Raw genomic sequence first — 18,448 nt, 5'->3', positions numbered from 1 at the left:
CATATTTTTTACTTGTATGCACAGTCCAGAACACAGTCCACTTCTAATGGTTTCTAGGTTGCAAAAGTACTGTTAGTATTCCAGTGGCAAACGATGTGAATAATGTGAAATATGTAAACAGTTTCCTTCAAAAGTGGATCTGTGTCGCGCAGAGCCTGATACTGCACAGGGCTACTTCTTCTGCTTTTTACAAGATTTCTGTCCAGTAGCAAAAGAAAGATAATATACCCATATATTGTCTGTTCTCATGCAGCCTGGCCAGTGTCCATCCGCTCTGAGGAATAAATTAGGAGTTGGTGAAAGAAAACAAAAGGACAATGGGGAGCACAAGTAGCAGACAAAATTACTCCCAATGCCTAAAATCTAGGTCAGGGAGAAGTGGCTGCATCTCTTTTGCCTAAACCAACAACTTTCCTTGGGTTTCTCTCATGCTTTATTTATTACAGCACCATGGGGCTCAATGTAATGCAGCGAATCCAAGACATTATCTTGGAATGAACAGATGCCATCATCAGCAAAGCCAGCCATGTTGGACTCTGATGCTGTCAGCTGTCACAGCGATGACTTCCTTTGGTTGACTGCAGCATTTGTTATCATCTCATTTCGCTTTGTGGAGAGTGGGTTGTTTACTTTGTTTTGTGTCCATATCTCTATGAAAGCATTGCTCCACAAATTTATGGAATGGCCAGCTTAGGATGTACACCGACCAGCCGAAACATTCTGACCACTGACAGGTGAAGTGAATAACATCAATTGTCTTGTTTTAATGCAATGTTCTGCTGGGAAACCTTGAATCCTGACACTCATGTGGATGTTTATAGGTCATAATGTTATGCCTGATCGGGGTGTATTGCTGTGAAAAAGTACTGAATTCCTTCCCCTCCTGATTTCTTCTATTTTTCAGAGTGGCCTTTTATTGTGGGCAGTCTAAGGCACACCTGTGCACTAATCATGGTGTCTAATCAGCATCTTGATATGGTACACCTGTGAGGTGGGATGGATTATCTCAGCAAAGGAGAAGTGCTCACTATCACAGATTTAGACATTTAGACATTTGAGAGAAATGGTGATATTGTGTATGTGGAAAAAGTTTTAGATCTTTTGAGTTCATCTCATAAAAAATGGGAGCAAAAACAAAAGTGTTGCGTTTATATTTTTGGTTGAGTGTATGTTACACTTTTCCATGTCAGGGAGTTTGTATGGTGTGTCAGTTCAGGTGGTCAGGATTACTACACAGATGTGGAAATGAATGTAAATTTAAAAGAATTTCGAGATCTTGACAAGTTGTTTTGATCATAAAGTAAAATACTATATTGTTAAGTTCCAGATACCTGTGACTGAATGTTTTGTGCCGCAATAGACACACTGTGATCTGTAAGTTACAGTGTCTAAATCAGGCATGGGCAAACTACGGCCCTCGGGCCACATATGGTCCGGTGGGCTTTTCAATCCGGCCCGCGAAATAATTTTGTCGATATTAGAATTGAAGAAATTACAGTAAAAACCACATTCATTTGGCCTTCCCCTGCAGTACCCGTCGTTTCTGTTGACACCACTAGATGGCGCTCCAGACACAAGTGACCTTTGTTGGTTTATTTTCTCTTCTTCTACTTTGCAGCTGCATTGAGCCCTGCCGTAACAATGAGTGGATCAAAGAAAAGAAAAGTCGACAGTGAGTGTCGAGTGTTTCAGAAGGAGTGGACTACTAAATATTTTTTCGCTTAAAACCCGTTGTGTTTTTTAAAGAATACAATATCAGCCGGCACTTTTCCGCGAAGCATGCTAACTACGCTAGCAACCAGTCAGCGCAATAAAGGACAGCTACGGTCAGAGGCTGGCAGCCAGTTTACACACTCAGCAAAATACGTTTTTTCTGCAAACTACGATTCAAGAGTCAAGCACGAAGGCAAGTTATTTGCTAGCATTCAAAATAGCAAAGGCTAGCAAGCCTTTCTCCGAAGGGGAGTTTTTGAAAGAATGCATGGTAGAGACAGCAAGTCTCCTGTGTCCAGAGAGCAAAAACAAATTTTAAAAAAATAGTTTAATACACAGGACAGTTACTTGCAGTGTTGAACTAATCGACGAAGACTTAGCCAGCTCACTGAACGAAAAAGCGGAGTCCTTCAAGCTATATTCATTAGCACTGGACGAAAGTAATGACACAAAAGACACTGCTCAGCTTTTAATTTTTATTAGAGGGATTAATTAACATTTTCAGACAACAGAGGAATTTTTGACCATGAATCCATGAAGGGGAAAACACGTGGAGAGGACTGTAGGACAGGGTGTCTGGGTCATCCAGAGGATGAAGCTGCTGTGGTGTAAACTCCCCAATGTCACCACGGATGGATCACCAAACTCGACAGGAAAAAACGTCGGGCTGCTGAAAAGACTCCAGGATAAGGTGAAGGAGGAAAACCCTGAGCTGGATGTGATTTTCCTACACTGCATGATCCATCAGGAAGCGCTCTGTAAGTCTGTTTTGCATCTTGATCATGTCGTGAAGCCAGTCGTAAAACTCGTTAACTTTATACCAGGGAGGGCTTCAGCATCGTCAATTCATGAAGTTTCTTGAAGAAACTTTGACACCAGACTTTGATGCTCTGGCAATAAAAGTGACCAACAACACTGTTCCCACTGAAACTGAATGTGAGTATTCTTTACTTTGTCAGTACTGTCTTTAACATGTAATTCATATTAGTTTGCACAATCTCCAACCATCTGATGCTGGTCTGACCTGTCTGTCAAATTTCAGAAGTCAATGTGGCCCCTGAGCCAAAAAATTTGCCCACCCCTGATCGAAATGATAACCCGAGGCATAATGTTATTGAAATTAAACTTATTTTTTCTTTAGAAATGTCAGGTTGTTTAAAATGTTTAATAAAAAGATAATCAATTGAATGTGAACATTTTTAAAATGTACTTTTTTGGACTAAAACAAAGGGAAAGATTTTAAGTTGTCATTATTTATTATTATTATTCCTTATTATTATTATTTATTTTTAAGTAATTAAGATTTTGCTGGTCCGACTCACTTAAGATGAAATTGGGCTGCATGTGGCCCCTGAATTAAAGTGAGTTTGACATCAGTCCATTGTAGCCCATCAGTTAAAGGACTACAATTCTGTAGTTGCTTTTGGCTGTACAGTATAGAAAATACAGATGAAACATATATATATAAATCTGAACACTTTTCCCAGCTCTCTTCTTAAACTTACTAGAGTAAAAAGCTCCTTGGACGATTTTCCAATTGGAAAAAAAGTCCAAATATCTGAAAACCCACTTGAGCTTTGATAAGTCGTGGAGGACATCCCCATCCAGGGCCTCGATCGATATATCTAAGCTGACAAGCGGCTGGTGACAGCAGATAACATGCTCATACTTGCTTCTTACTGCTTACTGAGCGTCACACTACACCTGCAGGAAATCCCTCATCACCTGCTTCATGTCCACTCACACCCTGCATTCACCGGCCTCACCACCTGAGTTACTCAGACCTGGTGACGTTCAGAGATAAGAGTGTTCGGCTCTCCAGCTGTAATACCTCGTACTCGATCAGTTTGGCATTGCATGAGCTGTCCTCTGCCCCCACACTGAGAAAGAGAAAAAAATCCGTAGTAGTGTATATGTACAGTATGTATCCACAGAAATGGGCCCTGGGTGTACTGGATCCATCTTCTTAGATGCAAATATATTCACTTACGGTTTGTTTTTTTCCCCAAACATGATGCAATCAATATAACATGAAAAACTGCTTTCGGTTTTAGCGTGACATCCCATCTTTTAAACATGTAAATAACGTTAAAGTGGTGTAAGCATGCAGTCCCCATGAGGTAAATGGAAAAAGAAACTGCATCTGACCAGCATGAGAGCAGCTCAGCAGCTCGGATGGGAAGTGAAAATGGGGGTTACCAATGAGACAGACTGGAGAGGGGGTGTCGTTACCATGGGCGACGGGCAGAGGTGACCCAGATGGCACAAAGCAGCAGAGCCAATTGGACCACTGTGGTTTGACAGCTACGCTTAGTACACTTAGTCTGTCTGATACTATATTACCCGAAAGAAAGTTGTCATATTATCTCACCCCCGATTGAACATGAAGGATACATCCAAAGTAATTTTTCTCATTTGCTGCTCTCTGTATAACGAACAATCAACAGTTCAGTAATTCAGTTTTGCAGGCAGTTACCTTAGCAAAGTTAGACCGGGGAAAGTCTAACTGGTCTTTGTCCAGAAAACTAATAACAGATAGTTTGTGCTTTTTTGTGGGGATGGGACTCCCCAGAGCTTGCTGTTGGTTCCCTGAAACTGAGAAGCGGTTACAATACGGCCCTGGTAAACCACAGCCTGTCGTTTTTGTTTCTATTATGATTATGGATTATGCATATTTGCTAAGTCTGGAAAGAACTAGTTTGCCTCTTTCTGCTTCCTCTATGCTTAGCTAAACGACCCATATCCTAGTTCGTGCCTTTATGCATAACAATGAGTTTGATCTACTCGTCTAAGTCTGTAGCATTTCTTTAGTAGCCAGTCTTTGATGTTGCTGGATATTAAGCTTATACAATACTGCCAGCATGAGCCTCACATAAATGATTAAACACACGCTGTAAGATACGAAAAACACTATTTCTAGCTAGACTGTCAACACCATTAGAATGCTTCCAAATACTGCAAGTAAGACCAGTTCATGTTTAAATACAGTAGATCTAGGTTAAACATTTAGTGCTTTAGTCTTTCATAGTGTTATGGTGTTGGGAATATGTGTGAAGTCTGCATCTTCTCCCTTTGAACTCCAAACATCTGCCTACTTGAGTGCACAATGCCACTTTTGCTGCTTTCGTGCAATTTCCTAACACATTTCGTCTATTCTGTTGGTTCTTATTCCATTTCATTTACCTCCCTTGTTGTATATATCTGGCCTCCTTTGCAGATTCTGTCATTTTTAATATTGTTTTGTTATATATGTACATTTGATTTTATTCTTTAATGTTGATATTTTATTTCTTACTGCTTGTTGTTGTGCATTGTCCATCGGAAGCTATTTATATTTAATTTTATGTAATGGCTTTTAACATTTTGACGTTCAGTGTTTTAAGTGTGCAATGTAAGTTGGATAGCAGTAGCTATATCAAAATAATAAAATACTAAAACATTTATGGATGACAAGGACCTCCTGTTCTGTTCCATCTGCCTCGTCCCTAATGAGATTCTCCATATCCTTCACACGATGTCAGCAAGAAAAAACACTTAATTCATGTAGCAGACACTATTATTGTTTAAACCGGCACATGTCCGTAATGCAAACAAGCTTGTGCTTTGAAATAGCCTTCTTTAATCTAATCACGCTTTGACAGGAATGTTTGTGAGCCTCTTCTTTGCTTTAAAGACTCCTCCTGCCTCCCCAGAGAGGGTAAGAGTGGGCGCCGCCGTCTGAAAATAGAACCCATCGAGAAAGGATGAATCAACACTGCACCTTATGCTTAATTAAAGATTAACGAGAAATTGCCTGCTAGCGTGGAGGTTCCGCAAAGCCTCGCTTTACTTGCCTGATTAGGGTTATGTAACACTTGTTAATACTGCATGGGCCACGCTTAAAAAGTAATGACATCTGCCAGTATGGCCAAATCAGTCCTGCCATGACAGGCTGCAAAATTTTCAAGCTAGTGTGTTACTCCGCTGCGTTCCCTGGCGGAGTAATAACGTGCATGTAGTGGTGCTGAAGCATTATTTTCTTCCCCCCTCGAACTGAGGAGTACAAAACAGTTTTTGTTGAAACCTTATCTTCAATTTCATAACATAATCAAATCCCCTCAGATGTTATGCATATAATATATAGCTGCATATAATTACATGAATTTACCCCAACATAAAGTATTTTCTATATCAACTGTTATTAGCAGTATTTACCCAGAAATGATAAGCGTCTCAGTTGCTTAGTGCTTTCTCACTAGTTTCCGATGCTGAATTTGCCTGGGGACCAGACAGCCTTTATATTGTGTATTACAAATACACATAAAGTCAGTCTGGAACTGCTCCATTGAACCAAATCTAGCCCAGAGGCGGGACTACCAATCACAGCTTGAATTGGAGAGAGCCGATCAGCGTAACACATGTGTGACGCAATCACTAAGCGACCTAACAATTGCCTTTCCGCCATGATGTTTTGTAGTTTTAACAGCTTCCTTCGCCGTACAGGGGTCCTGAGGAAAATCTAAGCTCTCCCTTTCAACAGTGGAGGGCAGCATTACGCATTCTATCGTACAGCCTGCCGGAATTAAAAATACATCCTTTTCAAAAAGAAAAGCTTTAAGAGCTGCTTCTTGTTGAGGTTTTAAGGACAAATTCAGCCCGTGCAAAACAGAGGAAAGCGCACGAGAGAAACCTTGCTCTGTTGCGGCCAACTCGGCCGTGAAGATGACGCATCGTTAACTCCCGCCTCTGGTGCTCTGATTGGTTCGGTCTGATCTGTTCGGAGCTTGAAAACCTGTCAAAATGTGTCAATGGAGGAGGGCTAGACCGTATTCCCGTATATCCCTTATAAAGGGAATACAGTCTAGCTAAGCTAAGCTAATGCTGAATGTGCAATAATCTATTCTAACAATACACTAGCGTTCAAAAGCTTGGGTCACTTAGAAATGTCCTTATTTTTTTTAAAGAAAAGCATTTTTTTTCAATAATGGTAACATTATATTACTCAGAAATATAGTCTAGACATTTTTAATGTGGTAAATGACGACTCTAACCAGAAATAGTCCAGCAAGAATAGTCCAGCCACCATCACTCCTGTGGTCTAATGCTACATTGTATTAGCTAATCACATTGAAAGGCTAATTGATGATTAGAAAACGCTTGTCCAATTATGTTAGCAGATGAAAAAAAGTGTGAGTTTTCATGTAAAACATAAAATTGTCTAGGTGACCCCAAACCTTTGAACGCCGTTGTATGTTCAGATAGAATGCAAAGGAAATGGTAGTGAAAGCAACAGTCCCGCCTACTCCAGAGTTGCTAAAGTTGCAGGCTGTGTCCTGGGCCAGATTGCCACTTGGTCTTTTAGTATTTATGGTCGTTATGGTCCTAAGTCAGCTTGGATAAGATCAGGTTATCGGGTGAAACTACACTCAACAAAAATATAAACGCAACACTTTTGTTTTTGCTCCCATTTTTTATGAGATGAACTCAAAGATCTAAAACTTTTTCCACATACACAATATCACCATTTCTCTCAAATATTGTTCACAAATCTGTCTAAATCTGTGATAGTGAGCACTTCTCCTTTGCTGAGATAATCCATCCCACCTCACAGGTGTACCATATCAAGATGCTGATTAGACACCATGATTAGTGCACAGGTGTGCCTTAGACTGCCCATAATAAAAGGCCACTCTGAAAGGTGCAGTTTTGTTTAATTGGGGGGGTCCACTTCTCTTCAATGGCTGTGCGAAGTTGCTGGATATTGGCGGGAACTGGTACACGCTGTCATATATCCAGAGCATCCCAAACATGCTCAATGGGTGACATGTCCGGTGAGTGAGACAGATTTGTGAACAATATTTGAGAGAAATGGTGATATTGTGTACGTGGAAAAAGTTTTAGATCTTTGAGTTCGTCTCATAAAAAATGGGAGCAAAAACAAAAGTGTTGCGTTTATATTTTTGTTGAGTGTAGCTGCAAAAGACAGCAGAAAGAAGACCAGTATGTTTAAAGAAATGCATTGTATAAGTGTGTGGAGAAGAAATTGAGTGATAAAGGTTCTTTTCATGAGGATCTTACTCAGGTAAAGCTTTCGTTTGTAGATTTTAGCGATCTTTCTGTAATAGATTACATCATTCAGCCAGGATTCCATTGTCTTTTTAGCCCAACTTCTGCTAGTTTCATCTGCAAGGACTTCAAAGCCCTCTAGGTTTTTAATCTTCATCATTGTAGGACATTTCCTGTGCTGAGTCTCCTTCAAAATGCTTGTTTCTTGTGGTGACAGTTCACTTTACTCTTTCTAGTTTTTGGCGGAAACTTCACTTGTTCTCTTAAAGTGCTTCTGTCCAAAGGAAACACCTGCAATTGGGTAGAATATGCAGACAGATGTTCCAGCAACCAAACTTATCCTACAGGTTCTGAAAAAACCTGCACAGTAGGCTACAGTGAAAAAATGGTACAGGCATCTTTTCACCCAAGATGGCATTTCCCCTTCAGTTTGAACAGAAACCCAGCCAAGATGGAGTACTTGTAGAGCAAAAAAAGATTAAACACACAAACACTTGGGATCTGCCTAGCACAAACAGTCTTGTACTTGTGGCAACTGAACCTTTAAGCTTGCTTACAAGCACAGTGACAACACCTTGGGAGGAGGGGACCATATCCACTGTGTCCTCTCTAACCTTCATGATTTCAGTATTCAGTCCTCTTGTACAGCTAGTCTGATTTTGATCCAAGCCACCACTAGCACCGTTTAAATCTCTCCCTCTCTTGTCTCAGAAAGGTGGTTGTCCTGACCAAAAGTGAATGATGTAGTGGCTATTTTCTAGCTCGGTCCTTGGTGACTCATGTGACTTAGCATGAGTCACTACACTGCAGTCCACAACTTTAAGGGCATCCAAGCCTGAAAAATACCTTGAAGGATGGTTGAAGCAGATGTTTTTAGATACAGCCTGTTCTGGGGGCATCTTGTCCTTATAACCAGTGGATTGCAGTAAAGGTTAGATCTAGTTGAGTAAGACTGGCACTACGGTGAGATGCATATGCACAACAAACTGCTTCCACTTAGGATTCAGCTTTGGACCTGTGTGTGCAGGGAGAGGGAAGAAAAAATGCAGAGAAAGTAACTAGTCAATGCTTACACTGTGTATTTACACTGGCAAACGTTTGGGGCACAGGGAGTCAGATTATATATTTCATAATATATTCATTGGCTGGACAGAAAGGGTAAAAATACAAACAGATTCATGCTTCTGTAGCCGTTCAGTTCCTCAAACTGTAATGTAATAAATTTCCTGTCTCATAGTTGATAAAGCTTGCTCTGAATAATCAGGAAGCTTCATTTCACACATTGCCTTGATATTTGATAGTGAAGAGAGACAGAAATCAGACTGGAATCTGAAGCCAAGTTGACTGTTTGATAAATCTTAGTTTCTGTTGTCCCTGTCAGGCTTTTCATGGTAATAACAAGGGGGGCAGTTTTACCTGTTGAAAGTCACAGGATTTTTAAAAATAATCAGTCCTTGACTTCAGTAAGGTTTGCACAACAGCATAACTTTTGGCTTGCCGACATTTATTTTGTTGTCTTATGTTTTGCTGCTATCCCCCAAAAGCAGTCATTTGATCCATTCCCAAAGCTCCTAAGACATTTGGAACGTTCTCTGGACGTTAAATTCTGATTTCATCATGAACCTCAAACTCGTCTAGAGAGCAGTCATCAAATTCTGTACCAAACTGACCCAACCTTCATATTGAGAATCACCACTGGTGACAAGATTGGGTTTCTAGTTATGACTTGCAGACCAAACAGCAGTCATCAGTAAAAGAGCTTGCAGTCTCCATGACTGGACAAGGTGCATAAGGTTAACAGTGTGATAAAGAGCATGTTTGCCATTTAGTTTGACATTTAAAGGGTTGTATACCCTGAATTTGTCACTCAGGGTCAGATTTAGCTTCCTGTGACTTCCTCCTTCTCCCAAAATGAAGTTCAAGTCGAGGGATCACCTTTCAAGTGAGCGTTGCAGATGGTGCTTGACACATTTAGAGAATGGGATTTCCAGGGAGTATTGGCAGGAATGCTAGGAGTGGTGTATTACTGCACAATAAGACTGGTAGATGGATTAGCTACCAGATCACTGAGTGGGAGATCTTGTTTTAGTGAAGCATTGGTAATAGTTAGTGCAATTATCAGATGACTTGGTTGCTGTCAACAGTCAACATTGAATCACCTCTAGTTCATTTTTAAGTTTATGAAAGAGTCAGCTGAGGAGTCTGCTGTGTTTGGCTGATGTAACACATATCCCAGATGAAGACTTTGGCCAGAGTACCACAGAGGTGCTATGCTAGCCTACACTTAAAAGAGCATCTAGGACCAGTTCTAACACAGAGGGTAAATGCAACACGGGCACTATAATTTTTGTAAAAGCAGATTATTGTAAAACCACAAAATGTAGCATGAAATCAAATTGGTTTGCTAATAAGCTAGTTAGCTAGTCATGCTAATGTTTCCACAGTAAAAGTGCTATTTGTGAACCAAGCTTATTAATGTAATGGGTAAAGACACAAAATGTATTTGTGTATATATAGAAATGTGTATGCACTAGAAGTAACATGTAACCTGCATCTAGTTAGGCAGAATAATCCATTCCTTTCGTGTTTGCTTTTGTACTTGAGTTTGGAGAGTACAAAACCTCTTTTAATGCAGACCCAAATGGATTCTTTGCTTGGTCTGGGTAAGTTTCACAAAGAACAGATTCATGAACCCTTTCTACAACTTATTATATGGTTTGAAAACCAGCAGAAACCCTTGGTCAGTTTCTTAGGATCAAAATTTGCCTGTTTGGAGGCATTTTGTTTCCATCCAATAACAGCAATAAATAACAAGGAACAATCATCCATTTAGTAAAATGCACACTATGAAATGCATCTATGTCACAATGTAATGGTATTATGGTAAAGTGTAATGGCAGGGGGTCTTTAAACTGTGGGATTTTGTTATGGATGACAGTCATGGGCTTATTATTGGACAGGGCGATGGATAATTTAAAAAGCTGTACTCGTACATTCTGTACCCACTGCAGGGAGCCATAAGGAGAAACTCCCCTCTTGTTGAAGTGATGTGTCTGTGCTAAAATGAAATCTGCTCTGTTCACTGTCTTAAAGCATATTTTATTCACCAACACCTCAAATTTTCCTGCAAGTTGCTTTTACAATCAAAGGCCAGTTAATGCCAGAATGTGTGCCAAATCTATATAAACAAAAAAAAGGCATTGAACCTAAAAACTGCGATTGACAAAAAAAGTGAGGGCTTGGATGAAATGAAGTTAAATTAGCTAAAGTAGCATTTAAGTAACAAGCAAGTAATTAAATACTGTTTGCGTCTTTCTACTGGGATATCTAATGCCAGAGCCTTACACCATAACAGCAAACTTAGGCATCAGTTTTATTGTTGGCTTGTACTTTGCATGTATCATCTATGTTCCTCTTATCATACATGTATCCCAGTGTGCGGTATATGTTTCCTTGTTCCCCACCCCTCTTTCTCTCCCTCCCCCTCTACCTCTTCTGTCCCTCTCAACCCAGCCAGCCAGCGCTAGATAGATCCCCCCTTATGAGGTGGGTTCTGCTTCAGGTTTCGTCCTGTAAAATATATTGTTGCCACTTATGGCTTGCTCTTGGGATTCAGGCATATGGGTACGGTAAAGCATCTTGAGACACTTTGAATTTTAATTGCCATTACATAAATAAAATTTAACTTAATCAAATTATGACTTTGACATAAAAGAGCCTGTTTTGTAAATTCTTTTGTAAACCTAATTAAGTTGACCATGATTTAATGTTGAAAAGCATAAGTAGAGGAAAACGTCCAAGCTTTAATGCTTTAGTTGCGTATCTCAGTTTTCACTTTTTGCTCAGCTATTACAGAGTTTATTCCGTTTTTACTTTTGGTCATTTGATAACAGGTTGCATAATGACTGCTGAATAATTTCCAAGACAAATCCCTTGAGATGGTATTTGAAAATTGGAAAAAGCTAGTAAGTGGATTATTTATTTAGAACTATTAATGACGATTAATGTATGAATAATCATTTCATTTGAAAGGGCTGATTTTATCTCCCCTTTTCTTTAAAAATATTGCTTAAAAAATGTCCTGATCCATCAGCTTAAACAGAAGACAGTTTTTGCTTTAGTAAAGTAAGGTCAGAATTAAAGTCAAAGACTTCCCATGCACACTGATCTTAGAGAGCAGGCCTGTTGTCTGCACACTTACTAAAGGACTGTGCTGTTTATCACACCCTGGCTGTAAAAAGGCTTGTTAAATAGTGTTTTCTTCATCAGTGTGCCTGCACGTTTTACGAGGCGGTTTTCATAGATTGCTGTAGAGGCTATAATGCGCCATCACGTGCCTCCTGGCCTGCTCTGTCTGCCCACTGGAGCCCTGACTGGTTTCAAAGCACTCCTATCACCTAATGATAATGAATGCACCGTGTCTGCTCACTGTGCTTGGAGGCTCACTGTCAGTCCGATCCACTCAGACTCTTTCGCTCCCTGTGAGATCAGCCTCTACGAAGAAACACAGCTTTTCTGTTTGGTCGGTTGTTGGCTGCTCCGAGTCTGTGGTCCTAAACCTTCTGCCAGGACAATGCGTTTGGGACCCTGTGGTCTAAATAAAAGGAATGCTTTTTAAATCCAAGGCAAACACTTTAGCCACCCATTAGAAACAGTGTTGAACTCCTGCACTATCCCTCCTCATATCTTTTGCAAAGGCATCCAGGAAGTCTGAGTAATATATTTCAAAGCTTTATGAAGAAAGAGTTTGACTGTATGAAAGGACTGATGAAGAAATCAATAAACAGGCAGGGCATTTCCTGCTGAGTCATTAATAAAACACCAAAGGAGTCCTTTCAAATGTGGCTTTATGTGGTCTGTCCCATTGGGTCAAAGCAATCTATTTATGCTTCCTCCGCACTGCTGCTATCTCCCCGTCCACTCCTTTAGGTCCCCAGATAAAAGAGGGCTCATTGTGAACAAAGCAAGAGGTCTGACAGAGCTTTGAGCACCTGCAGCGGACCAAACCATTCTGTCCACTCAGGTTAGAAAAAATGAGGAGTATCTGAGGGTGGGAGAGACCATTTGATCGTAAGTGATATTGGGAAGAACAATTATGAATTTCATTCCATGCTGATGGTTGGGAACATGCTGAGACCAGCATCTCAGGGTCTGAATGCTCTTGAAACGTCCATCTCGTTGCATGGATACCATGAAAAAATGCTTAAATTACCCTTGTTTCTTTTCATGTGTAATTTAAAAGGGCAGACAAAAATTACAATCTCCTTTTAAGAGAAATAACAGCCCCCAATTACATGATATTTACATCCACGATGAGAGCATGTGCTGCTAGAGATGGTGTGATAACTTCTCAGACTGAAGTGTTGCTATGGGAACATGACTCATCACAGGTCTTCCTGCTTTACCTGTGGCAGCTGCACAGTACTCATGAAAGCTATTTCATGCTCCTTTTGTTTGCCAACTGGCAGCGCTGAGCCTCAATTTTCAATAACATATTATATCATATGTCTGGGAAAACACAATGAAACACAGGTGCTAAAATGGCTTCTGTTGTGAGATATTTTTTTTTTTCAACAGGAATTGTACTGTATTGATAAATATGTTTTGTGGACTTGAGCCTGAACAGAATGAGACTGTGTTTGAATCATAATCAGTCAGTCATTCTGGGCCTTGAATGTGTGTGGAGCAGCTAAGAAAGAGATTACACAAGCGCTGTCTGAAGAAAAGGAATGCTCCTGCTGAATCATGTTCCTGTTCGGCGTTAGTTCACATAACTTATTGATCATATGTCAGCTCAATGATTATAATGCATTAATTGAATTATACAGTACACAACAGAGGTGAGTTGAAGGGTTTAGTTCAAGCAACTGGACTTATTCTTGTGATCTTGAAGAGGTTTATCCTCTCATCCAAGAGACTTCTTCAGTTCTAAAACTAGTTTGGAAAGTTCCAGGTATTTAACCATTAGAGGTGAAGGTGGGGCTAAGGCTGATGGTATCTACTATCAGCAAGGTGATAAAAGACTAAAGAAATTGTTTCAGCAATAATAGAATATTCTAGAATATTATATTGTAATAATATATTGTAATATATTATTACAGTATTCTAGAATAGAATATTCTGTTTTATTCTAGACAGAGAGGACAGATGGCTTGAGAGAGAAGTGAAAGAGGCCATTTATGTTCATTTAGAGCGACCCACTCTGAACAGAGGGGGAGGCCTCAGACACCACCTCTCAGCCACATACAAGGCAGCCTTGAGAACTCTCCCCAGAAGATTTAACCACTTGTCACACTCATCATCATGTGAGCCTAACGACTCACATGATGATGAGTTATAGGCAGGAGGCTACTCAGTGGGCCGTAACTCTCATGATCCTCCCCTCTATTAGCATATTAATACCTCATTGAGATTCAACACCTGCTGTTGAAAAAAATTCTTTAGTCTTTTATCACCTTGCTGATAGTAGATACCATCAGCCTTAGCCCCCTTCACCTCTAGTGGTTAAATACCTGGGACTCTCCAAACGAGTTTTAGAACTGAAGAAGCCTCTCGGATGAGAGGCAAAATGTCTTCAACATCACAAGAAAAAGTCCAGTTCCCTGAACTAAACCCTTCACCTTAAGATGACCTGGATGAACGAGAACCTTCAGACAACAGAGGTGAGTTCACCCCTGTGCAATATCACTTAAAAAAATCAAATCAATAAAAGTTGAATGGATCGTTCTAGAACTGGAGGAAATTTTACACCCCAACCATGAAATTTCTAATAATCCATGTTCAGAATACTAAAACATGCAGTCGTTGTGTAAATGTGCTTGTCCTGGGACCAAATCTAAAAATTCTTGGAGAAAAGAATGTTTGAAAATATTTTTTAAATACAAAATAAGTCTGGCGTCCCCCCTAAAACGCCATTTTTCTCTTGTTTTGGCATTCTTTCTTTCATTGATGTGTCTTGTAATTGTTGAACTTTTTTTTAAAATAAACATGGTATTTTAAATAATGATTATTATGTATGGATGTGTGTCCTACAACAACCTTGTTAGCATAAGTTTTTCACCTGGTAAAAGAAGTAGAAAATAGTGAATCACATGATATGCTGGAATTAATATCAAACAGTTTTCCTTAAGAATGGGTAGAACAACTATGTCCTCTCTTTGATTTTTCAGATTTTCATCACATTGTCAGCCTTAATTGAATGTCTCACTCTACCTCATATTATGAGGATAAGAAAAATTCTTTTGACTTCTTTCTTTACATTTTCCATCAGTTAGTTTGTCCTCTTGGTCAGCGGTAGCAGCTAGCTAAATATCTAGCTTCTACTCCTGAGAAAAAGCTAACATTAGCATCTGTTAGCAACCCTGTTACTGTGATTAGAGTAGGGTTAGCAAACAACAAATAAAACATAGAAGCATTGATGTGTAAGCTGAGCCAATCAAACCTTTGATAGTTTATTACCTATTATTGATAAATATTTAGCAGAAAACTAAAAAGAAGGCTTATTTTTCTAAAATGTTGAAGCCCAAATGTCTTCCAATCCTGGACTGACACATATAACCTTACAATAATGGCATTGTTTTGAACAGTAAAATATTCGCTCTTATTATATAGTATCAGTTTAGATTTACTGAATTAAATATGGGGGCACAGACATAGATTATCATTGCTAGCATTCAAATCTTTTACTTTTTCCATACGTCTTCACCTGTATGTATGATGACAGACTCAATCCCCTCAGCAAGGAGGATAGCAGTGTTACACAAATTTCTGCACAGTTGCTTGCCTTTTTTTACTTTATTGAGCAATAATACAATTATGAATCATTTGACATTGAAGTGATAATACACTCCTGTTTATTTATTTCCACTTTTTTGAAGGTGCAACACATAACGCAGACGTTGTGAACACCATACGCTGTCGCCACTAGTCATCATAAAAGAGAGCACATGCATAGCAGACGTGTGCGGTCCGAGTTGGGTTTTGTTTCTGTGTGGTGCTTCAGGTATGTTGTCTTATACTGCAAAGTGTGGAGGAGGCCCATCTGTCACACCACAGCTAACCCTGTAAACACAATCCCGAGCTGTCATTCACAGCACGCCCACGTCTTCTCATCCTCACTGGCTTCTTCCCAGCAGGCAGCACTGGTAAAGATAAAATGTACTGGAGTTAGGTACAACATGCGGCTTGTGCGTGCTTGCAGGATATGTTTGTCAAAAGAAGTCATCATATGTTATTATGCCTGTAGGTAGAAGTCATAGTATTTTGCTTCAGGTGGGCTCGAAAATCAATGGTTTGCTGGTTGACGGATTCTTTTAAAGTAGAGGCGACCTTGGGATCAAATATTGATGGTGCATGATGGATCGTTGGCATGTGAGCATCAGCACAGCAGCATCTAAAGGTTAGCAGCTTCTGACCTTGTTTCTAACGCTATTCCTATGTTCATCTTTATACACTGTATGAACTGGCCTATGGTCAGTATGAAGAAAAATAATCAGCTAAAATTTAGTTTATGTCATTATATTTACCCTTAGATGCATAAGTGGGTCACAAATGGAGAGGGGAAGCTGCTCTCTTGTAATGTCTTTGTAATGGAAAGTTTTATTATTTCACATTCCAACTACTCCTCAAAAAACATGTTTTCAGCATCATTCCATTTAAATTTTTAAGCTGCCTTTTATACTTTTAAAGAAATAATAATATCGTATTGCTACTCCAAGCTCTTTATCACTGTTAGCATCATGCAAGAGGTGATGCACAAACTTGAAGGGATGGAGAGCAACGACAGGAGGAAAAGAGTGGAAAATGTCAACAGAATGGATGTTGACGTTCTTCTATTTCTGCTCTGTGTAAAAAATTTTTTTTTCAATTATCAAAACATTTCAATCTGTTAAAAAGTGAAAAGTAAACATATTTCAAACATGAGAACATTCTTGTGTGGACCAAAATAGAATACAAACAATAATACAAATGATTATTCTTAACGACAATGACAAAAGCTGGTAGTTTTTAGATCTTCAGAGTTTAACCACGGATTGAATCCACTTTTCCTAATGCTGACACGCCTGTTTCAGTGAGCACTGTGCTCGTTTTGTTCATTTCTGTGCAACTTCGTGGTTTTGACCCCAATCATGGGCCAGAGTCTAAGACTTCATTGCATTCAAAAGTCCAAAAAGCTTCTTTAAAGATGTTCAAAAATCACCAGGAGAGAAGTCAGCTTTCAAGGGCAGCAGGATTTATTGTCTACAAAAAACCCAGAAGCAGTCCTTAGCAGTGATAACACCACAAGAAAAGCCAGCTATACCGAGCTGTGCATCGTCTTTTATGCTGTGAGAGTTGGTCAGTTCTCCACGCCTATCGGGTGTTATATTGGAGTGACAGTTTTGACACCATCACACCTTTCCAAATCTATAGATCAGATCCTGATCCTTCATTATTAGGTCACATTTTACAGAGGACACATCCTGACATGTTCAGACTTGCCCTTGCCCCCCTGCACTATTTTTTGACAGTCTTCATGCATATTACACCATTATGTATTATGTTTCGTATACATTTTTTTTAGGTTATATTGCCTTAAATTTACACCATTATGTTTTGAGTACTCCATATTTCATTTTTCTATAAATTGGCCTTCAGATCAAAAATACATGTTTATCTTTATGATCTTCCACCAACATTTCAGACATCCTTACTGATTCATGACCTTTTTTCCCCTCGCTTCACACCCACCATACCATCAAAACATCAGTGATTACTAGAATATCCATCATCGTGTGTTTCACACATTTTAACATTACTCATCCATTTAAAGCTGCTGTCCGGAGTTTGAATCGCAGCGTCTCCCAGAACACTGGTGGTCCCACCCTCCCTCCCTCTGATTTCGCCCCTTTATTTGTGCAGGCGCGCAGTACCTGAGAGTAGTGCCCGGAGTGCTGCAGCATCTTGCCTGTTTTGCTGTTTTCCCCGCTTCTACATTTAGCACATTTAGTAAATAATAAAGGAATTACGTTAGAATGCTGTATTGAGTCTAACTTGTCCTAATACCAAAATAACATGAATCTGCTAGGACTAACGAGTAAAGTTTCAATATGTGATTACACTCGTGTATCCCTCTCGATGACGTTGTTTATCAAACTTAGTGCATTTACACGTGTATATGTGTCACATTGTTTATTTATTTCTATCTAGAGTTCAGAATTGCATGACTCCTCTGACGAAGAGTATGTCCCAGACGCCCCAACATCTTCCTCCAGAGGTCGGGCATCTAAACGAAGCCGTCAGGCGGGCTATGGAGGGCCGTGGTCGGGGAGCGACGCGAGCACCCCGAGCCAAAAAGCGTCCTGCAGTCTCTTGGCCTGACAAGCCGTGGGATTGGTAACTTTTCTGGAAGTTGCTGAGCCCTGATGCTCTCTCCTCCACAAGCAAAACAAATGCGCGCGCGGTTGCGTAGTGTGTACCTCGCCCACCTCTTCATGGGCTTGCTCGCTGTGCGCGTAACCGTTGATTGACAGCATGACAAAGCTGAAGCTTGAACTTGATTGGTCGAACTTGGAGGTCTATGAGAGGAAGGCGGAGCTCATGAATAAATTTTCATATCGCGTTATACTAACTTTATATTATAGTATCGAACTAGACTAACACATTTAAGCTTTGTTAAAAAATGATGCATAAATTGAAAACAAACGGAAAC

At 39.8% G+C, this 18,448-nt stretch overlaps 1 long non-coding RNA gene across 1 annotated transcript; it reads left to right on the top strand.

Moving 5' to 3' along the window:
• The first annotated feature begins 347 nt into the window (after positions 1 to 347).
• LOC127532388 (uncharacterized) lies at positions 348 to 2,907 on the top strand. The gene is made up of 2 exons (XR_007939771.1): positions 348 to 734; positions 1,619 to 2,907. It is a non-coding gene; the product is annotated as an uncharacterized LOC127532388 (long non-coding RNA).
• The last annotated feature ends 15,541 nt before the right edge of the window (positions 2,908 to 18,448 follow it).

The sequence above is a fragment of the Acanthochromis polyacanthus genome, chromosome 23 (genome assembly GCF_021347895.1).
Source record: "Acanthochromis polyacanthus isolate Apoly-LR-REF ecotype Palm Island chromosome 23, KAUST_Apoly_ChrSc, whole genome shotgun sequence".
Classification (NCBI taxonomy): domain Eukaryota; kingdom Metazoa; phylum Chordata; class Actinopteri; family Pomacentridae; genus Acanthochromis; species Acanthochromis polyacanthus.
This window is presented reverse-complemented; position numbering and strand designations above follow the sequence as displayed.